Source organism: Tamandua tetradactyla, chromosome 24, assembly GCF_023851605.1.
Source record: "Tamandua tetradactyla isolate mTamTet1 chromosome 24, mTamTet1.pri, whole genome shotgun sequence".
NCBI classification, from domain to species: domain Eukaryota; kingdom Metazoa; phylum Chordata; class Mammalia; order Pilosa; family Myrmecophagidae; genus Tamandua; species Tamandua tetradactyla.
Window position 1 is genome coordinate 54,284,676 of NC_135350.1, and position 20,861 is coordinate 54,305,536.

General features: G+C 37.1%; 1 long non-coding RNA gene across 2 annotated transcripts in view; it reads right to left on the reverse strand.

The window, feature by feature from the left end:
* Positions 1-609: 609 nt before the first annotated feature.
* LOC143668383 (uncharacterized) overlaps positions 610-20,861 on the reverse strand; it is a 35,106-nt gene continuing 14,854 nt past the window's right edge. The window contains exons 2-3 of one of the 2 annotated variants that reach the window (XR_013168423.1): positions 5,127-5,262; positions 610-664 (exon numbers count right to left, since the gene is read on the reverse strand). This is a non-coding gene — a long non-coding RNA (uncharacterized LOC143668383). Of the gene's footprint in view, positions 665-3,365; positions 3,507-5,126; positions 5,263-20,861 lie in introns of those variants that run through there. The other variant, XR_013168424.1, reaches the window with a different exon arrangement.

The window sequence follows — 20,861 nt, forward strand, 5'->3', positions numbered from 1 at the left end:
GGGGGTCCTAATAGAGACTATGTAATGTTTAGTGTTGCCCATTGAATAATGTTTTCAGGGTTCTCATCAAGTAATTCAATTTTGTGTTCATAGTCCAGAGGTGAACATGGGGTTCAAAGCCTTCAGGATGGGGAGGCAAGAACTGTAGAGTAAGGATTTCTATATAACCATGAGGTAGCCCACAGATCTAGAAGAATAGAAATCAAGGAAAACTTACATGGTCTTTTAAATTTTTTGGTAAAAACATTTCTTACTTCTATTTATGTGTATAGATACTGTAAACATCTAAATCTTAATGTATATACATATCTATTTATCTTTTCCAGTGAAAACATCTCATTTTAGAAAGGTAATAGGGAGAAAGAATAGTATACATTGTACTTTAGGCTAAAACTTATATTTATATTGCAAGAAATACTTAACAACGTAAGAAATAAGCCTTTATTCCTGGAAAGTAAGCTTTGTTTGATAGGATAAGAAAAGAAAGTAACATGTCAATGTTCCTACAGTCACTATTTCTCCCCATATTCCTTCAGAGACCAGGGAATTTATGGTACTTAGGGTTGTCCAGACCTAGCCCAGCCCAGCCAGTGGTCCACATGATTCTCACCTTTAGAGAGCTGATATGCTGCTGACCTATTGCCCAGGCTGAAGTTCTGCCAACCTGCCAAAATAGAAGGGAAGTGGGAAATAGAATATACTTCTGCTCCTTCCCTGAAGCCATAAATCTTAGACCATGGAAATCAAATTCCATATCCTTCACTCAAGGAAGAGAAACGTCATTCTTCTAAACTCAAGAACAGAGTCCCTCCCCCCCGCCACCCCCAGCCACCCACCTCTGCCTTCACACTGCACTCTGTGCTCTCTGCAGACAAATGGAGGTTGTTGTGACAAAGTCCTACATTCAGGATGAGCTTTCAGGTAGGACAAAGATTTTTTTTGTCCTAGAAAGATTTTTTTTTACTTTGTACCCTTTTGTTTTTTCCTATTTCTAAAATTGAACATGCTTTAATTTTGCTCGTTTGTTTTTAATATAAATCGTGTTATTTTTTTTTAAAAGGAAATGTCCTCTTATGAAAATCCAGAATATGGGATGGGGACACTTAGTTCTTGACCTAGAAATTCTCTGGTTTGAAACAATAAATATCCTCCTAGTGCAAATCGAAGGTGCTTTTGCTTATCTGGTTTTATGCTGATTCTCCCCAAAAGCAGCAAAGTGAGGTTTACAATACTCTCTACCTGTCTTTCAAAAACAGATCCAGAACATAAAGTGGTCTCTAAATGATTCATTTTTTACACCCTCTATTCTGTTCAGAAATTGGAAGTGACCTTCCAAATAAGGTAACAGGGAATGCTTTCTTTCCCATGCTGCACACCATTTTCACAATTCTCATCATTCCTATGGAGAAAGGAAATAGTCTAAACTCCTCTTGTCATCACCCCACCCTCCTACCATCACCACTGACATTCTTTTTTTTAACTGCAGATTTACATTTATTTGGAAAAGCACTTTTTTGTTGAAATTACAATGATTAGTAAATTAGCACAGTTAATTACAAATCCTTCCTTAGCTAAAAATGATGAATCTTTTGTTTAGTGTCATTAATTGAAATAATACTAAAATATTTCATATTAAGTTCCCATCTTTCTCAACAAAATCCCAGGTCCTTCCAATGGCTCTGTATGATTTGGTCCCCATGGCTTGTCTCTCATCTCAGCGCCTCTGCTGACGTCTCTGTTTCCTTGACCACTTTGTATAAAGCACTAATGGCCACTCTTTTTGCATTTCTATTTCCTCACCTTTTCTCATTTTTCTACAAAACTTCTGACACTGTCTGACATACTATGTATTGTATCATTCTTTTAATATTGTTTCTCACCTGATTAGAAGATAAGTTCCATGAGGGCAAGGAATACATTTTGTGTATTGCAGTATACGCTAAAACAGTACCTAACACATAGTGGGTGCTGAATAAATATTTTCTGAATTAATTGATTAATTTTACTACTACTTGATAGGCTTCCTTTTAGTTGATATGTTTATATAATTCTGTCATTTGGATAATATTTGTAGTACCTTATCTTAGGCTAAGAAGATCTTTAATAACAAAATTATCTTAGTTTCTTTAAATTGACTAAAAATTATTTCTGTTGGAAATAGCAAAAACCATTTTACACCATTTTTTTTATTGTTCCTGTGGCCAACCTTTTGCATTGTTGAAGATTGTTCATTTGTCACTCGTCTATGATATGAGGCTATTGACAATCCTTACACTTAACTTACTCTGTTAAACAGTTGTGGATATGCTAACAATGCATTTTACAACTTCTGTTTCTGTGATCTAAAACTCCTTTGCCATGATATACTGTATTGCCATAACTAAGAACTGGAGTTCTGGGATTCTTTCCATATACTTTCTTAGTATCAAACATCGTTCTTGATCTTTCCAAAATCAAGATTTCCCTCTCTTAGGTTTTCATAGGGGCAGCTCTGAAGATCCAGCTGCTCTGTGATATCTCAGGCAGACTGACTCTGACAACAGTCCTTAGGGAAGGCAGGCAAGCTTCCTGCACAAACCCTAGTAGGAACTGAAATTTGTAGCAAGGATAGAAACAGGGCCTTGATTGCAGACATTCTGCCACTACCCAACTAGCCAAGTCAGAATGTTATCTTTTTTTTTAACTGGCCAGTACTGTGTGCAAGCCTTTCTTCATGATAACCTATGGAGGTGATGGAAGGTCTAGGGTTTGGATAGGATTGAGAGTTGGAGCAAATGTCTAAAAATCTAATGATTTATTTTTAAGCTAAATCAAAATGTCCCAAATGTCAAAATGGCTACATAAAAGTAGTTTAATTATATTTTTAGATTAAAGGGACAGCCAGCATCAGTACAATTTCACAGCATTTTTCCTATCAAAAAAAAACATGGAGGAAAAAAAATCTCCCTATCATTACCAAGCCCTGGGAGGGAGAAATCCTACTATCCTACTACCTAGGTAACTGGAATGGAACTGGGTAACCTGAGCCCTGAGAACTTCAGGCAGGCATAGCTGGAAGCATGAGAAAATGTCAAGCCCAAGAGAGGTAACAATTTTACCTGGGAAACATCTTAACAGCTATATTCAGAACAAAAGGAATGATTTCAAATATTTTGAATGGGAGTTGGATTCTTAAAGAATTTTAATGATTTCGTAGTTACATAAAATAATCGCACTCAAACTCCCTCAAGAACCCCACTTCTCCAGCCCTGTAGCCTGGGTCGCCTTGGGACAGAGGCCTCCTTATGCAAAGCTCCGCACGTGCTCAATACAGAGGTTTCTCCTGCTCCAAGCTGGGTGTGCGGTGGGCTCCGCAGAGCCTCAAGTGAAGATCGACAGGGATCCATCCTGATCAGCACACCAGCGCCAGGACTTTGAATTTGAAAGTGCAAATGTATTCCCAGAATTATAAACTGCTAGTTTTTCCACTGAGCAGAGTTTAAAGAATATATCAATCTTGAAAAACACTAGGGAGAAAGGGAAATGGTTGTGAAAGTAAGATTATTTTCAAAAGGAATGAAAATTTAAAGGAAAGCTGATTAAACTCTCTGCATCTAAGAAACTTTCTATTTTGGAAAAAGATGAACGAACACATCAGTGAAGTTTTTTTTTACCTACCTCACCCTCCACAATTATCAATAAACATCTTGTTTTATCTATTTGTGATAAGAACAGATTGTATTTTGCTCTTCAGAATCAGTTATCTGTTTGCAACACATCCTTTTTGCTAACTTTTGGGCTGGGAACACTTCTCACTTCCTCAAGGAAGGGTATCAAACCTTCTCCCCATCCCACTCCACCCCTTAAAACTAAAGAGCCATGTGCTGTGAAACCATTCTCTAACCCCACAGTCCGGTTTTTCTGCAAAATAAAATTCTTCTTCCTTCCTTCCTGCTCTGCCACAAACTCTGCTGCTCTCTTAGGTTTCTCCAGCGTCTTAGTGGACCCAGATAGCTCATGGAATCTTCAGCTTCTATTCAAAACCTTTGGAGGAAGACATATGGATCCCGACTAGAAACAGGGATGATATTTGGGGAACAAGAGCTTTCCCCATCTTCCTTCTCTATGAGTATGAGACACTCACAATCACTCCTTTCTCCTTCAGGGTGGAATCAGCCTGGAAACATGGAACAGATGGGATGTCCACACCAAAAGGATGATCAAACTAACTTCAGATATATTTCTACAAACCCATACTTAGTGAGATAGATGCCATTTTATGTGTTTAACAAGACCAGTGCAAAACATGCTTATGGTTTTAAATCTCAATTATTCTTACCATTATGTTACACTCAACCAACATAAAGAAGACCACATTTTTGTGCCTCCAATCTGAGGACACATCACAAAGGAAGTCAACACGAAATTTCTCTGAGCATAGATAAGTCTCCCTCTTTGTAGGAGATCTGCAGGAAAAGGTTTTCTTCCATTCTATACTCCAGAGGATCCATGCTGCTCTCTACTGGGCTGGAAGTAGAGAATCACAGGAAATATAACTCACTGGTCCTCCACTTTGGTTAAACATTAAAATCAGCAGGAGAGATTTTTAAAAATACCAGTCCTGGGGCCTCTGTGATAATTAAATCAGAATCTCTTAGAAGTAGGAAGAACCACTGATTTAAAGCAATTGAAATGGTTAATTCGCCTCACCTCCCAAAATGAAAGTCATTGTCCTCTCCATTTTTATCTCCATTTTAAAGTATAATAGGGAAAAAGATATCTGAAGCACTGTAAGAAAAAAATTCACCACAAACCATCCTACCTGACACATAGCTTACCCCTTTTCCTTCTAAGAAGATGCCATTCTGTTAGCATATTTACTTCTCCCCATTCTTCTCCCATAAATAGTGTTTTTAAAAGTTACATGGAATGGATTTGTAACCTCAAGCTCTTAAATTGTACTCATAGAAGGATAATTGAGACTATAATATAAAACTGCACTAGCCCCTCAATTGGTGAATTTCTCTCTTCCATCTAACAAATGAAGAAAGTTGCATGGTTTACAAGGCCCCTGTCTCCACCCATCTTGAGTTTTCCTAAGAACAAAATCCCTTTCTTCTTTCTACCACTACCACAGCCTCTCCTACCTCTGTGTCAGCACTGGGATCTCCATTAGGTAGTCTGGGTATAGCTCAGGAAAAATGTTCACAACTCAGCCGTCCTTGAGAGGCAAAATAGGACTTTCCCCCCAATCACTGGCATCTTTTTTCCCCTTCTTCACTCCTATTGGGAAGAGAGACTTTGGTAAGACAGAGTAAACAAATATTTTGTTGACATAAAAATGCAGAGTACTTATGCCATAACAGGAATTGCAGACTGGAAAAGCCTGTAATCAAATACTCATTAGAAAAGCAGGATGCTCATCACCTAGGGAATTAGGAAAGGGAGCCAGGAATCTCAGAAGTTATATTACTGATGAGAACTGAAATCAAATTAGTATTTTTATTAGCATCTCTGTTCCTCTCTGTGATGAATACTAAGAAAAGACCAAGTTGACATCAACCGATCCTGAGAAATTCTCCCACAATCTTTCAAGGACAGAATATAATCAAGTATTTTATAAAAGGAAACATTTAGATTAAGCTCATGGAAAATTTTAATTTTGTTTTTTTAATTACATACCAATATTAGCCCTTTCATTTTTCTGTATTCAAGCAGCATTAAGGAGCCCAGTTTTCTATCCATGTGTCAGTGGTCAGAGGTGGATATATTTCAAGGCAGTGAAATTCAATCAGCCCATAGGCAGGAGTCCCTAAGGGAGGTTGCTCTCTATCCAGCCATCAGAACAATCTAGAAATCAAGACTCAGTTAAACAGGTCAAGTTAAAATAAGTATTTGCTTTAATTCTCAAAATACTGAAATGATAACTTTTCTCAAAACAGACAGAAACAATTCTTTATTCTGCTGGATTTAATGGGGAGAAATTAACTGAATTGTGAATCCATATGTCAAATGGGATAATTCAGGCCCTATTTCTTTAAGGGAGTCACTAGTCCAGTTAAGGGACATAAAAATGACAAAATTATAAGCTTCTGTAACAGGCTTCTCCCAGCTTTCATTTACATACTTCCAGCTCTAACTGAGTTCTGAGATTGAGCTCTCTACAACAATTTTCTCCCCTAGGGTCAGAGGTCACCTCCCTAAGGGGCAGGTAAAAGACTGGTCATTTTTCTCTATTTAACCTTCCTAGTCCCCAAATCAATCAAGCCCAGGAGATGCTGTTCTGATCTTTCTCCTCCTCAGCCTGGTAAATGAACTTAAATGTCTCTGCATCATCCATACCTACTCTTATCCTTTGTGTTTTTCAGAAAAACAATGCCCTTCATTCTGTTCTTACTCCTTGTATCATCTTACTCCCCCAAGGACTCTGCTCTCCCTGGAAGACATCTGACAGGTCCATCTATCCCAGGATATATGGAGTTTAAGCCTCCGAGAACCTCTGGAGAGTTGCATCTTATAAACATGGATGGGAATAAAGTAGAAAGGATGTTGGCTGCAGAAATTTGGGGGAGGAGGGTGGTAAAAGTTCAGCCTGGTTCTCTTTCTCTTTTCCTACTACATGCTTTGGAAAGTTATTTTGTAATTACTAATCCCCATGGAAAAGTTCCCAGGAGGGTGAGCAGTTTCTTTGGATTCTGGCAGTGTTAGAAAGAGAGTTCTATTAGGGAATTAGAGACACTTGTCAAAAGCAAAATAATTGTTATTGAATAACATTTTGAATATTAAGCCATGTATGTGTGTAGGGTTTCTCCCTGTATTCTCTGTTCTCCTCCCACAATCAAACATCAAAGAGATTACTCCTTGTCCCAGAAGAGCTAAGTGGCAGGGTTGAAAACAGAAAAATCTTGAAAGGCTTTCTGGCTTTTGTTTTGCAAAAATCTGAATTCTGAGGATGTGGAAATCTGTGGGAGTAGAAGGAGTGGCTTGAAGAAACATGATAGAAGAAGGATTTCTCCCAGGTTTAAAAGCGATATTCCCAAATGGAGAAGGGAAAATAGAAGTTGTAGATCTTCTCTCTACAAAAGGAGAATGTAGGTTCAGTCTTCTACTTTTAAACTGAGAAGGTGGCAAGGCTAGAAGTAGAATTTCCATATATGAAAACAGAACTAGAGGCAATCTCATAAAAATTCTTGAGTCCTGAACATGGTATTGTAGCACTGGAAAAAACACAGAGTTCTGTGTTAAGATCTGTGATGAATCTGAGATTTGACCCTACATATAACTTTACAAGTTAAATTGCCTGAGTTTCATGGATGCTGGCAGAAGACATGAGGCTTGTTGGTCAGAGGTGAAGGACTTTATCACAGAAGAGCAGGCAGTGTGATCTTCAGGTTCATATCGGTTCTCTTTGTCTCCCAAGTCCCACAGTGGTGACAGAGAGCAGCATAGATGGATGCTAATCTTGCAGGTTTTATCAGAGCTGAGGAATCTCAAACTTAAGAAACCCCAATCTTTCAAAGGAATTGTAAGAAACCTGCCCAACCTTTGCCCCAGGGAGCAACATTATCTTTATTATACTGGGCAGCAAACAAATCTTCCCTCCACCCTGGAAAGAGAAACATATTCTCCAATGCTGTTTCCTATGCAAAGATCCTTGAAAAGATCATCCAGAACAAAATCTGTTAGTACCTCTCCTCTGAAGACAGTAGAAACACAAGAAATCTATGGGGAATTTTCCAAACACTGAAGTTACCTTAGAGACAATATTAGTCTCAGCAATGACCTGTGTGGATTAAGGAGCAGAAAGCAGCCTAGTATTCCCATTGTTTATGCTCCCATAAGACACAGAAACTGTAGTACAATCCTGGGGTGGGGGAAATGAAGGGTAAGAAGCTGCACCTAAAACACAGAGTTTAAGTAAAAATCTGAATACTGAAGAAGGGACATACAGCCCTCTTCCCCTCTCAGCTACTAGAATGCTTAAAGCCAGGCCTAGCCCCAGGAAGGACATTTAAGGAAAACTCCCTGAAAAAAGATAAGACCATGCTAACAGAAAAGACTTTCAGAAATTGGCATTTGAATAATTTGCACTCCTTTGCAAGAAATTGTTGGATCTCTGCCCAATCATCCTGCCATGAGATCTACCCAGTGGCAGGTCTCACCCTCTTCTCCAATAGAACAGAGAAATATCAGGAAAATACCTAAGCATCTGAAAGCTAAACATTTGAAAGCTAAACTACTATTAGTAGTTGCACTTGTAAATAATCTATGGGTCAAAAATGAAGCCTCAAAGGAAATAAAACAAAAAAATTCATTAAACTGAATGAAGGAGAAAATGCAACATATCAAAAATATCTGGGGCACAGCTAGGGAGGGAAATTTACAGCACTAAGTGGTAACATTAGAAAAGAGGAAGAGTCTAAAATCAATAATCTCAGTTTCTGAATCAAGAACCTAGAAAAAGAAGAGCAAAATCAACCCCCAAAGCAAGCAGAATGAAGGAAATGATAAACACAAGAGCAAAAATCAATGAAGTTGAGTACAGAAAAATAGAGAAAATCAATGAAACAAAAAGCAGGTTCTTGGAAAAGATCAATAAAATTGACAAACCTCTAGCAAGATTGGTGAAGATCAAAGAGAGAAGACACAAATTGCCAGTGTCAAGAAAGGAAGAGCAGCATCACTGCAAATGCTTCCTATATTAAAGGAATAATGAAGGAATAGTAAAAACAATGCTGCATGCATAAATTTGACAGCTTAGATGAACTGGACCAATTTCTCTAAAACCACAAAATACCACAACTCATCCAATATGAAATTGCTAATTTGAATATTCCTATTGAGGAAATTGAATTCATAATTTAAAAAGCCTTCCCAAAAGAAATCCCCAGTATGAGATGATTTCACTCAAAATTTGTAACAAATGTTAAAAAAAAATGAACACCAGTTGTAAAAAAATGTCTTCCAGAAAACAGAAGAGAAGGGAATACTTCTCTATTTATTTTATGAAGCTATTACAATGATACCAAACTGAACAAAGACAGTAAAAAAAAAAGAAAAAAGAAAACTTTAGACCAATATTTGTCATGAATATAGACACAAAAGTTTTAACAAAATATTAGGAAATAGAATTAAGCAATATATCAAAAGAATTATTACTATGATCAATTGGTCTTTTCCCCCTTAATGAAAGGTTATTTCAACATTCAAAAATCAAACCATGTCATCCAGCATGTCAACAGGGTAAAGAAGAAAAACAACATGGTCATATAAATCTGCAAAAAAATTATTTGTTAAAAAAATTGACACCTATGCATGATAAATTCTTTCAGAAAAATAGGAATAGAGGGGAATTTCCATGACTTTTTAAAGAGCATCTACAAAAAATACTGTAGTTAACATCCTTTATGATGAAAGACTGGTATTTTCTCTATGATCAGAAGCATTTTCCCTATGATCAGAAACCACGAAGGGGTGTCAGACCTCTTCATTTTTATTCAACATAATGCTGTAAGTTCGAGACAGAGCCACAAGGCAAGGCATGAAAGAAAGCCAAAGGCATACAGATCATAAAAGAAGAAATATATTTATTATTATAAAATTATATGATTGTTTATATAAAACTTCCAAGGAAACTACCAACAACAACAACAACAACAAAACCCTCCTAGAAGAATAAGTTCGTTCATCAAGGTCATAGGAAACCAGATAAATTTTTTAAAAAAATGATTGCATTTCTGTATACTAGCAATTAACATTTAAATAGACACCAAGATTAAAAATATAGTATCATTCACTATCACTTAAAACACAGAAATACATAAGTGAAAATCTACCAAATCATGTACAGGACTTATATGCCAAAAACTAGAAAACACTAATAAAAGAAATCAAAGAAGATCTAAATAAATTGATAAGTTGTATTCATGGATAGGAAAATTCAATGCAATAAAGATATCAATTCTGCCTTCTATACTGATATACAGGTTTAACCTAATTCCTATGAAAATCTTAGGAAGATTTTTATAGATATAGACAAAATTATTCTAAAATATGTATGGAAAGGCTAACAAACCAGAAAAGGCAAACCAATTTTGTAAAAGAAGAAGAAAATAGGAGAAATCAGTCTATTCAATTTCAATAATTATTATATAGCTACAGCAATTAATACTGTGTGGTATTGGTAGAGAGATAGACACACAGATCAATCAAACAGCATAGAGAACCCATGAACAGACCCACCCAAAGATGCCCAACTTATTTTTGACAAAGGTGTAAAAAATAGCCTTTTCCACAAATGTTCTAAGGACAATGGGCCTATGTTTACAAAATTTTACGGGAAAATTACTTTTAACCTGGAATTTTATACCCAGCCAAACTATCAATAAAGCATAAAGGTAAAATTTTCAAACATGCAAACTTTAATAAAATCATCTATTATACACTCTTTCTCATGAAGAGATTGCAGGATTTGCTCCACCAAAATTATAGAATAAGCCAAGAAAGAAATCAAGAGATTCAAAACAGATGAACAAAAACATAAAAAAAAAAAAAAAAAAAAAGATTCAGCAGAGGGAAGAGGTAAAGGGAATTCTTCAGATGGTTACGAAAGTAAGATTCCAATAATTTATGGAATTATTGATGCGGGAGGCCTAAAAAACATCCTATGCTCCTGGTGGGATGTTTCCGAGAAAATAAATGTAATTTTCATATCATCATCTATATTTGACAAATTCAAGTCTTTTTTAAGTGTGGTCTAGAAGTTTGGGTGCTAAGTAAGTTATAGCTTCATAGAAAACTAAGAAAACTTTTTTTAAATGAGGCAATTACTAAATCCAGTATAAACAAAAAGGTTTTTAGAAAAGGAAGTACTGGGCAGGCCATGGTGTCTCAGCAGGCAGAGTTCTCGGCTGCCATGCCAAAGGACCCGGGTTCAATTCCCGGTGCCTGCCTATGGGGAAAAAAAAAAAAAAAGTACACCATACAATATGGTGTACTTAAGCTGTAAGCTTTATTTATAGACATCATAATATGGATATTAAATATTCATCTCATCCCAAATTATGGTAGAATAATATTGGAAAGATTGCACAAGTGAATGAGTGAATACATTAGGATGGAAGAATGGAGTCAATAGACAATGTCTAAAATTGAAAACTCCATAAATACCAATATAAGACTCTTATTTAATAACATGGAGGAAAACACCAGAAGAAAAAATATAAGGTGTTGAAAGTGGTTGCGTTTGGGCACCTTGGATCTGGGATAGCAATGAGTTGTATAAGATGATTTGCACGATGAAGTCACCACTAAAATCACTGCTTAAAACCAATCCCTGGCTTTATTTTTCTGCTCTGTAGTCCAGAAACATTTCTGTAAAAGCCTGAAAATCTGTAAATGTGAGCAGCATGTCAAATATGTCATCAGCCACTTCATCTTTAAGGTGCTGCAATGTTGTGAAAACCGCCACATTAAATCCAGGAATCCTCTCTAGCAGCTGTTCCTCAATATACTTTCTACAAATGAAATATTTTTATTAAAAATGGGCATATAGTTGAGTTTATTTTCTTCTGTGTCCTCAAACTCCTGGTAGTACTTACCCATGAAATTTGTAATAACTGGAACTCATCATCCATGATAATGTGCTCTAGCCACAGCATCAAATTCTGCATCACAGGCAGAAGAGCAATCTGGGCAGGGTTTTTGACAAGGACAACTAGTCTCTTCCATTTCTGGCATCAGCTGAGGCAGCTTGAATGGGACTGGAGGATCCTCCACCAAGACAGCTCACTCAGGTGGCTAACTGATGTTGGTTCTTGGCTGGGAGCTCAGCTGTAGCTGTTGGTTGGTTGGCTGGCTGGGGCCTTCAGTTGCTTTCCTTGCAGGTTTCCCCTGGGAACCCATATATATTTTTTAACAGAATAAAATATAGAATTCTAGTATTTCTCAAACACTAAACTTATGGAAAATTGCAATCACTACGTAAGTATCACATTAGACTGGGAATCAATTCTACAGTGGTAGAAAAGGAGAAGATGTTGAAAAGGGAAGAAGATTATTATTCATTGAGTTTCTAGGGTATATGATTGCATTCAGTTTGCAAGTAACAACAACAACAAAAAAAACAGTGAACAGTAACTCAAACAGCAAGGGCTTATTTTACGTCTCAGGACAGTAAATCTGAATGTTTAGATAAGTACAGCTTTTCAAGGGTGAAACTGAGGATCCAGGACTCTTCCACTTTCTTGTCCCCCTGTTCTTAGCATATCTCTTTCATCCTCTTATTTACGATATTGTTGCTGTGCCACTAGGCAAGAATCAGTGGGAAAGGGCAAGGTGAAAGAATAAAATGCTTTCTCCATGTGAGGCTTTTCCTTTTAATTCAAGAAGGGATGCCCTCCTAAAGGACTATTGCTTAAGGCTCTTGGCCAGAACTGGGCCCTACAGCTTCCTCTACCTGCAAAGATGTATAGGGAATAAAAGCTGGACACAGCGATTCCCCGAAGGCAATCAGAGTTCTATCAGTATGGACAAAGGTGAAATGAATACTGGGTGGACAGCTGTTTGACATTGCCACCTTTTTGGATTGTTTTTAATGTTTTCCCTTTAGAATATTCTAAATGATAAAAATAAGAAGTGCATTTCCTGAAAATTGTTTATTTTAAAATTTCATGAACATTTTATTATTTCATACACACATTCCCTTAGGGAATCTCAGACCTCTGTCCCACCATCCCAACTTCAGCACTAGGCACAAAGTAGATGGAGGCCCCACAGCAAGAAATCCAGTTGGCTGCCCTAATTCAATCTCTCCCTCCCTTGGCAGCCTCAGTACAAGAGAAACAAGGAGGTGGACTGAGAATTCTTAGCTGTAGCAGCTTTAGATCTACCAATATTGGTGACAAAGATCTCTTGCAAAATACTGAAAACCATGCTCTCCTTTCCTGAGGATCACTAAAGAAAAGAGACAGTAAAACATCCAATTAACCTAAGAGGGAAAATTTCTTACAAACTGCTACCAGGATGAAAGAGGCCATTTCAAACATTTTTAACTAAGAGCAAGATTCAAATTGGGTTTCCGCAATTTTCAAATTCTAATCCTTTTCTTGCCCTTTAATTACTTTGTACTCGGGCTGAATTAGGAAGCCCAATTTTCTATCCAAGTGTCAGAAGTCAGAAAGAGACCCTTGTATTTATTTTGAGTAGAAGGAGGCATCTCAGTAACTTTAAAGAATCCCTGGGGTGCCACTTTCCAGTGTTCCCAGAAAAGGAGCAACTTTGAGCTTTGGAGCATTAGAGAATTATATTAAAGAGGATGGAGAATATTAAACATGAAGGGTTATCAATTTAATCTAGAAACTACTTCTGCAATCATCATTCAGGGGCAAAGATACTATTTCCAATTTTAAGTGGAATTACTAAGGTGCTGAATAATTTCCTTTTATTTGTCTATTTAAACTGCAACCCTGTGATTGCCTCTGAAGAGGAAAATTAGGCAGTTGCAGTGACATGAGTAGGAAGGAGACATTTCTTCCAGTGGAAATGCTTTTGTACGTTGGAATTGGTATCATATTAATTATCCTGATTATTAGTTATTTATAAAATAAATTTTATGAGAAATGGCGGGGAGGGAGATCATTACTATTATTTTACAAACCAAATTATGTTGAGGTGCAGGGACTAATTATTTGTCTCACAAGTCAGAGGTGAAGTCTGAGAGCAGCACAAGGGGAACCCATTTAGAATTAACTTGGGGAGTTGGGGACATCACATCTCCCTCACCTTTGCAGAAGCACTGATGCCTTTATCATCTTGTGTTTTTTAGACTGTGTAGAGTCAGCACTGTGCTCTCATGGGCTGGAAAATCAAAACGAATAGGATGTGCTAAAATCACTAGGTTTTTTTTTTTATTTCCAGAATAAAACATTTCAAATAATTAATCTTAACTCTCTCATGAAGAAAGCAAAGATAGAGGCCCTGTATCATTGCCCTCTCCACCAAGTTTACATCGTATCTCAATTTTAAAGGACTCACTAGAGTAAAAAGAAAAGTTGTTTGCTACATTCAGGACAAACAAGAACTGCATGACCAATCAACATCTATCCTTTAGAGGAAGTTGCCCTTTAATAAGGGATGTGGAAGACTATGGATAATGCCCTAATTCCAACATTCCCGAGTGTAGCAGTAAGCATTTTATAATCGTTCCATAATTTCATCCAGTAGATATTTTACTTGTTCTTATTCTCAGGCATTTGCTTTTCAAAATCTCTCTCTTGCTGGCCCCTCTGCCCTGAGATGGGGTCACTAATGACCTCTCAGAGAGAGAGACAAGTGAGGAAGAAAAGGACTAAAAACCTACCAGTTGATCATTTCAATTTAAAGCAAAGAAGAAAATGGGTAATAACCTCTTAAAACCAAATCTTAAATTCAACAGCAACACCCTCTGCTCATTTAAGGAACTCCCACACAAGTTAGGAGCATGGAGAAAACAAAAGCACATCACAGAGTGCACGGGTGGTTCCGTGGTAGAATGCTTGCCTTCCATGCAGGAGGCCGGGGTTCGATTCCTGGACTATGCACAAAAAAATTTTTTTAAAAAAATCACTTTTTATCTAGCTCTTCTGAAACACTGAAAATAAAGATGCATAGTTTTAATTTTCTTAAAGCAGGTCTAAGTACATGGCAGAGTTCCAGGAAAAATTGTCAGATTCCACTTGTGCCTTATAAGCTACATATCCAAAGTTAGTAAGGAAAAAGGGTCTCCTTTCTTTATCCTTTGTGCTCTCACACCTTCTCAAGTACAGTGGGGGAATATTCATTTGGCATGCACGTGTACACATATACACACACACACCTCTCCAAATTATAAACTTTATTTCTAGTATCTCCACAAACAACATTTCTCTTATTTCTTTCCTTCCCCTGAGTCAGGCACTGGCTTCCTCTCAGATTCTTCCCCAGGGATCCTTTCCTCAAACAGTGTTCCACACCCTTTCTTATAAGTGAACTCTTAAGGATAGGCTTCTTAAACTCTAAGATGCCATCACAGCAAAGGAAAGAAATGGCAGATGGTGGTCTACGGTTGATTAGACTTTGTTCAAAAGGATATGTGATGCTCCTCCTGATAATTTAAAGAGGGCTGATAACCTGCAACAAATCGGAAGGAAGAGTCAGTGAAATGTGGATTCTAGAAAGAATCCAATGATTGGGAGTGGGGTGATTATCCATAGAAAATGGTGGCAGTAACAGGAGTTTCCAATTTTCCCTGCCTCCTAAGAGATAGGTTGGTAGAAATATTTTAATCTACTTCCAAATTATTGCATGTGGCTAAAGATTTATAAGGTGGAAAGGACTATTGAGGGCCATAAGATTTAAATTGGTGAGAAGAAAAGGAGGTTGGGGATATATGAGGGTGTCATAGTTTGCTAGGGCTACTGTAACAAAATTCCTCAAAGTAGATGGCTTAAAACAGCAGAAATTTGTTGTCTCCCCATTCTAGAGGCTAGACATATGAAATCAAGTGTCACCAGAGCCACCCACCTTCTGATGTCTCTAGGGAAGGATCTGTTCTACTTTTCTCCTCTGGCTTCAGGTGGCTACCAGCAACCATTGGCATTCTTTGGCTTGTGGCAACATAACTCCATCTCTGCTTCCCTGACATAACCCTGTTCTCACTCTGTCTATATGACTACTGTATTCACATTTCTTCTTCTTAAAAGGACACCAGTCGTATTGGATTAAGGGCCCACTCTACTCCAGTATGATCTCATTTTATCTTGCCTAATTCCATTTGTTACAGCCCTATTTCTAAATAAAGCCACATTCTGAGGTTCTGGGAATTAGCACTTTGACATATCTTTTTAAAATCCGTAACAAAGGGGGACAGAGGAATTAATTAGTGATGGGTTAAGAACTTCTTTTCTGAAGTCTCTGCTGATAGCAATAATTTTCCAACTCCTGAAGAACCTGTGAATTTCCCTTCTTGGCCTCCTCCAACCAACATCCCTCCTACCCAGGCCTGAAAGGCAGTGAGGGAGTGGGCAGGTGGTCACTATATATTCTCTATGGGAGCCCTAGGCCTTTGCTGTCCTTTTCCCAGGGAGTCCAGGTGACTCCCCTTTTGTACCCAATGAGAAGAAGCACAAATCATCAGTTTCCCTAGGAACAAAGAGATCAAAATCACACCCCCATTCCCTCCTCAGTTCCTAATTTTAGAATAAATAACTATTTACTGCACTGGTTTATTTTCGGGTCAGGAGAGAGTTTCCTCTACAAAATGGAAAAGGTTATAATTAGGCCCATATACTATTTCATCTCATGTGAGCTGCAAAAGAATTCTGAGAGGTAGGAAATGAGGTTTGACCCTTTTTTTTTTATACAAACGAAACAAATCTAAAATGTGTCAGCTGCCTATAATGAAACTGGCTTCACTGTTTATCAAACATTACTTTATTTACAACGTCCCATTTTTACAAATAAAAAAAATCTTCCCAGTTTGCATTAGGCTGTGTATCAAACCTTCTAGGAGCAACATGTAATTTGAGAACTAAGTAGATTAGATGTGAAACAGTGAACAAGAAGCTCCCAGCTGGCACTCCTGTGAGAAAGGAGCAATTTGAATATATCATTCCGAAAACATGACTCAAACTGACAGAAACATTCTAACCTTGAGGAAAACCCAGGGTAAGGAGCGTCTTCCCTTCTCAAGCAGAGTGACACCCTTTACTGCTATTACTATTTTTCTGCTGAGGCCTGTAGAGAAAAGAAGCGGGAGCTCTAAGAGCAAGGATATTGAGAAAGTAAATTAGGGCTTTTCAAATGATCAGATGGAACAGGGCTATGCTGGAGGTCTAGATGTCCTGAGGCGAAGTGCAGAGACAGAGCCACCTGCCTGGGTCACAGATATCTAAGGGGCACTGAAGCATCCACAGAATATTCCAGAATGGAAAATTCTCCAATTGCCAGACCACCTCTCAGGAAGGATACTGGCTATGAACCAAAAAATATATTTTTCTGATACATCAGTTTGCAGTGGGGTGTAAGGAGGCCCTCAAAGGGCTTGAGTGACCAGTAGGTGCTAAGGATGGTGGGTGTAACTCAAGGGCTTTTGTTTGTGGTTTGGTGTGAATTCATTTGGGCTAGCGCTGAATTGCTTGGGATAAGAAAGGAAAGTTTGACCCCATTTGTGCTTTCTCTCTTTTCCACATACAGCACTATAGGACTCAGGCTCCCTCCTAAATAAAAATAGAATAAATACATTTTAAAAAGATATCTATTTGAAGAAGTACCAAATTATTAGTCAGCCTAGGCTGCCTAATGTCATGCCTTGATGTCATCCTAATCACAGATATTAGTGCTTTGGGAGAGAGCCTGGCCCTGTGTTTAACAAATAATTATGGATTTATTGTGTGCCAGCCATTATCCCAGGTTCCTAGAATGCGTCAAAGAACAGAAAGACAAAAATTCTTGCCCTGGGAGATTATGCTTTAGCCTATGGAAGGAGACCCAGAAAAAACAAAAGGGATTTAAAAATAAATTATAGAATATATAAAAGGAAAAAGATACTATAAAAAGAGTAAAAATAGAGCAGGTGCCAGGTAGGGATCTGTGTGCAATGTATGTGGGCAAAAAATTGTATATATTTTATACAGGACAATGAGGGTAGGACTTCTTGAGAAGAGCAAAGGCTGGAGAGAAGTGAGAGAGTAAGCCTTGCCATTTATAAGGGAGAATATTCCCTGTAGAGGGTCCTGATGGTAAGAATGTGCTCAGCACATTATAGAGGAATAGTAAGGAGTGAGTGGGAGTGAAGTAGGAGATGAAGTCAGAGAGGTGGGGTCGAAGGGCATGGTGTGGTCAGATTGTATAGAACCTTGCAGCCATCATAAGGATTTTGATTTTTTTTTTTTTTTTTTTTTTTAAAGGAAAGACAGAGAGAAGGAAGGAAGGATAGAAGGAAGGAAGGAAGGAAGAAAGGGAAACATTTTTTAAACATTTTCTTGTTTTATTGTATTCTGTTTCTCCGTTTTTGTTACATGGGCTGGGGCCGGGAATCGAACCGAGGTCCTCCGGCATAGCAGGCAAGCACTTTGCCCGCTGAGCCACCGCGGCCCGCCCAGGATTTTGATTTTAATGAGTGAAATCCCTTAGAGGATTTTAGGTATATGAATGATATTATCTCACTTACTTATGTTTTAAAAGTATAAGTCTATCCATTATTTGAAAATCAGGTGTAAGAGGCAAGCAAGGAAATCAGTTAGGAGGTGTTTGCAATATGCCTGGAGAGAAGTGCTGGTGGCTGGGAAGCAGGGATTTAGCATTTAGGGTGGTGAAAATTGATCAAATTATAGTTTTAATTCTTAATAAGGAACCAATAAAATATCATGACAGACTGAATATGGAGTATAAATGAAACAGAGAAGTCAAGGCTCACTCCAAAGTTTTTTCCAAGTCACTTGAAGGATGGACTCACCAGAACTGAGATGGGAGATAGAAGGTGAGGCAGGTTTAAGGAGATTAGTAATTCCATGTGGGGCCTGATGAATTAAAGACATCAATAGAGTCAAGGGGAAGATGCTGAGAACACAATCAGAACCTGTTCAGAATCAAACTCATCATCCATTATCTCCCAACCCTAATTTAAATGATCTTTTCGTAGTCTTCTATTTCTCAAGAAATGGTAACTCTGTTCAAACAGTTGCTCAGGCCAAAAACCATCAAGTCATCCTGTTCCCTCTTTCTGTCACATACCCTATCCAATCATCAAAAAATCCTATCTGTTCTACTTTGAAATATATCTAGAATCTAATCACATCTCACTCCCTTTAGTGCTATCTCAGTGCAAACCACTATCATCTTTTTCTGTCAAAATTAATATTTGGCTAAAATCAACATAAAATGAACTTCTGGGCTAATCAGCAGATAAGACGTATTAGCTAAAAGAGTTAATTACTATTTTAATTTAATGCTAAAATTTTGGTAGTAAAATTTTAAAAGCTCGAGATTATAACACAAAAATATTAATTTCTCAGCACACATAGATTACTCCTGTAGTTACTACAGCATACATTTGCATTACCCAATCTTACTTTTGACTGAGGTGGTTGAGAAGTGAAGATATTTTAGAACAGAATTTTCCATTTTGGAGCACTGCTAATAATGATGTCACCACCAAGACTTTCTTTTCTTTCTAATAGTAACTCACATAGTTGAAGATTTATGTCTTTTTTAACTCATGGATTTAAAGATTTGGTTGTGGTGGTGATACATATCATTGAACCAATCTGACAAACTCAAGATCTGTGCATTGCCTGAAAATGCCTTCTGAACATTTTCAGAAGCTCTTAAGGTTGTGCCCTTGCTGAAATTTTGTATTTCTAATATTTTTGCATGTGCTTGCTATTTCATACAATCACTTTGAAGAAATTTGTCTTTAAACCTTGGATTTGGAAATGCAGCAGGAGAACTATGTAATTTTCCTTCAAGATAATAAAATTAGCTCTGACTTTCCTTCTGGGTTTTGGGTTTTATCACATGAACACCAATATCAGGACCTTCTCTGTATTCAAATGCTAGAAGGATAATGAAAGGTATGATGTAAGAAATATTTGCACATTCAAGGTACATCTGATTGATTATTTCTTCAGCAGTTTCTAAAAACAAACCATTTTCTCTTCAAGAAACCCTTTGGCTGACAGTAAATCCTATTATGTTGGTATTTTTGCCTGCTAAGTCTAATATTAAGCCTTTCTTTTGTTTAGGTAATCTTTTTAACTGGTAACAACTGCTATGAACATCTTGTAGAAGTCCTTGAAGAGGCAGTTCAAATATTTCTTGTAGCTCAAGAAACTTGTTTTTGACTTACGAAGAATGTTGACAATGGACCACCATCTTCAGCTTATGGTTAGTGATTCTGTTATATTATTCTGTGCTATAATTATTTTCTGCACGTACAAAGAGTGTGAACAAAAGATTGTGACTTCTCAAATCACACATAGCTTTTGCCATATTCCTTCCATTGTCAAGGCAATCGAGACAATTTTCTTTTCTTATTTTCTATTCAACAGATTTTTCTTCAATTAGCTCCATTATATTGTTGACTGTGAGAGATATGGCATCTCCAGGCAAACTGGTAAGTAGGAGCATAGTTGAAATTATCATTAATCCACAGGTTGTCAAACTTTAAAAAGACATCTGGCTGTCTCTGCATGCCCAAATGTCTGATGTATGATTTACAAAAGTAGTGCATTTAATTATGTTACGGTCTTTATATTCAAGGAAAAATATAATACAGGAAAATAAATTTTCAGTACTATATTTTCTAGAAGGAACTTTCATTCAGGATTCATAGGTTGTGCATACCTCAAAGGCTCTTCATCCTTAACTATTGAAAACCACAGAAAGGCTATAACAATCACTTTAACAATTCTATTATTTAAATCTTTAGATTTCATAGACTTAAATTATAAGTAATCATCCTCTTAAAATAGTCTAACAGACTCTATGGTTAACAAATGTATATTACATTTCTTGTTTTTCTCTAACATTTTATTCTCTTCATATTCTTTATTGCATCTTAATCAAGGATGCTTTTTCTGCTTGTCATTGAAGATGATTATGGAGCCTTTCATATTTGTGAAATTTTGAGATACCAAAGCTACAATTTTTTAATCCATTCACACAAACTGTGAAGATGTTACAAATAAGCTACTTTTATAGAATACTCATAGCCTAAATGGAAGTATGTAACTACAACATAAATGCAGTTCTTAAAAATTATTTTGCTTAATGTTATGCATAATAGTATATAAGCCTCAAAATTATGACGATAATATAATCCTATCACCATCACCATTATTAATGTTATTTATTACTATTATTTA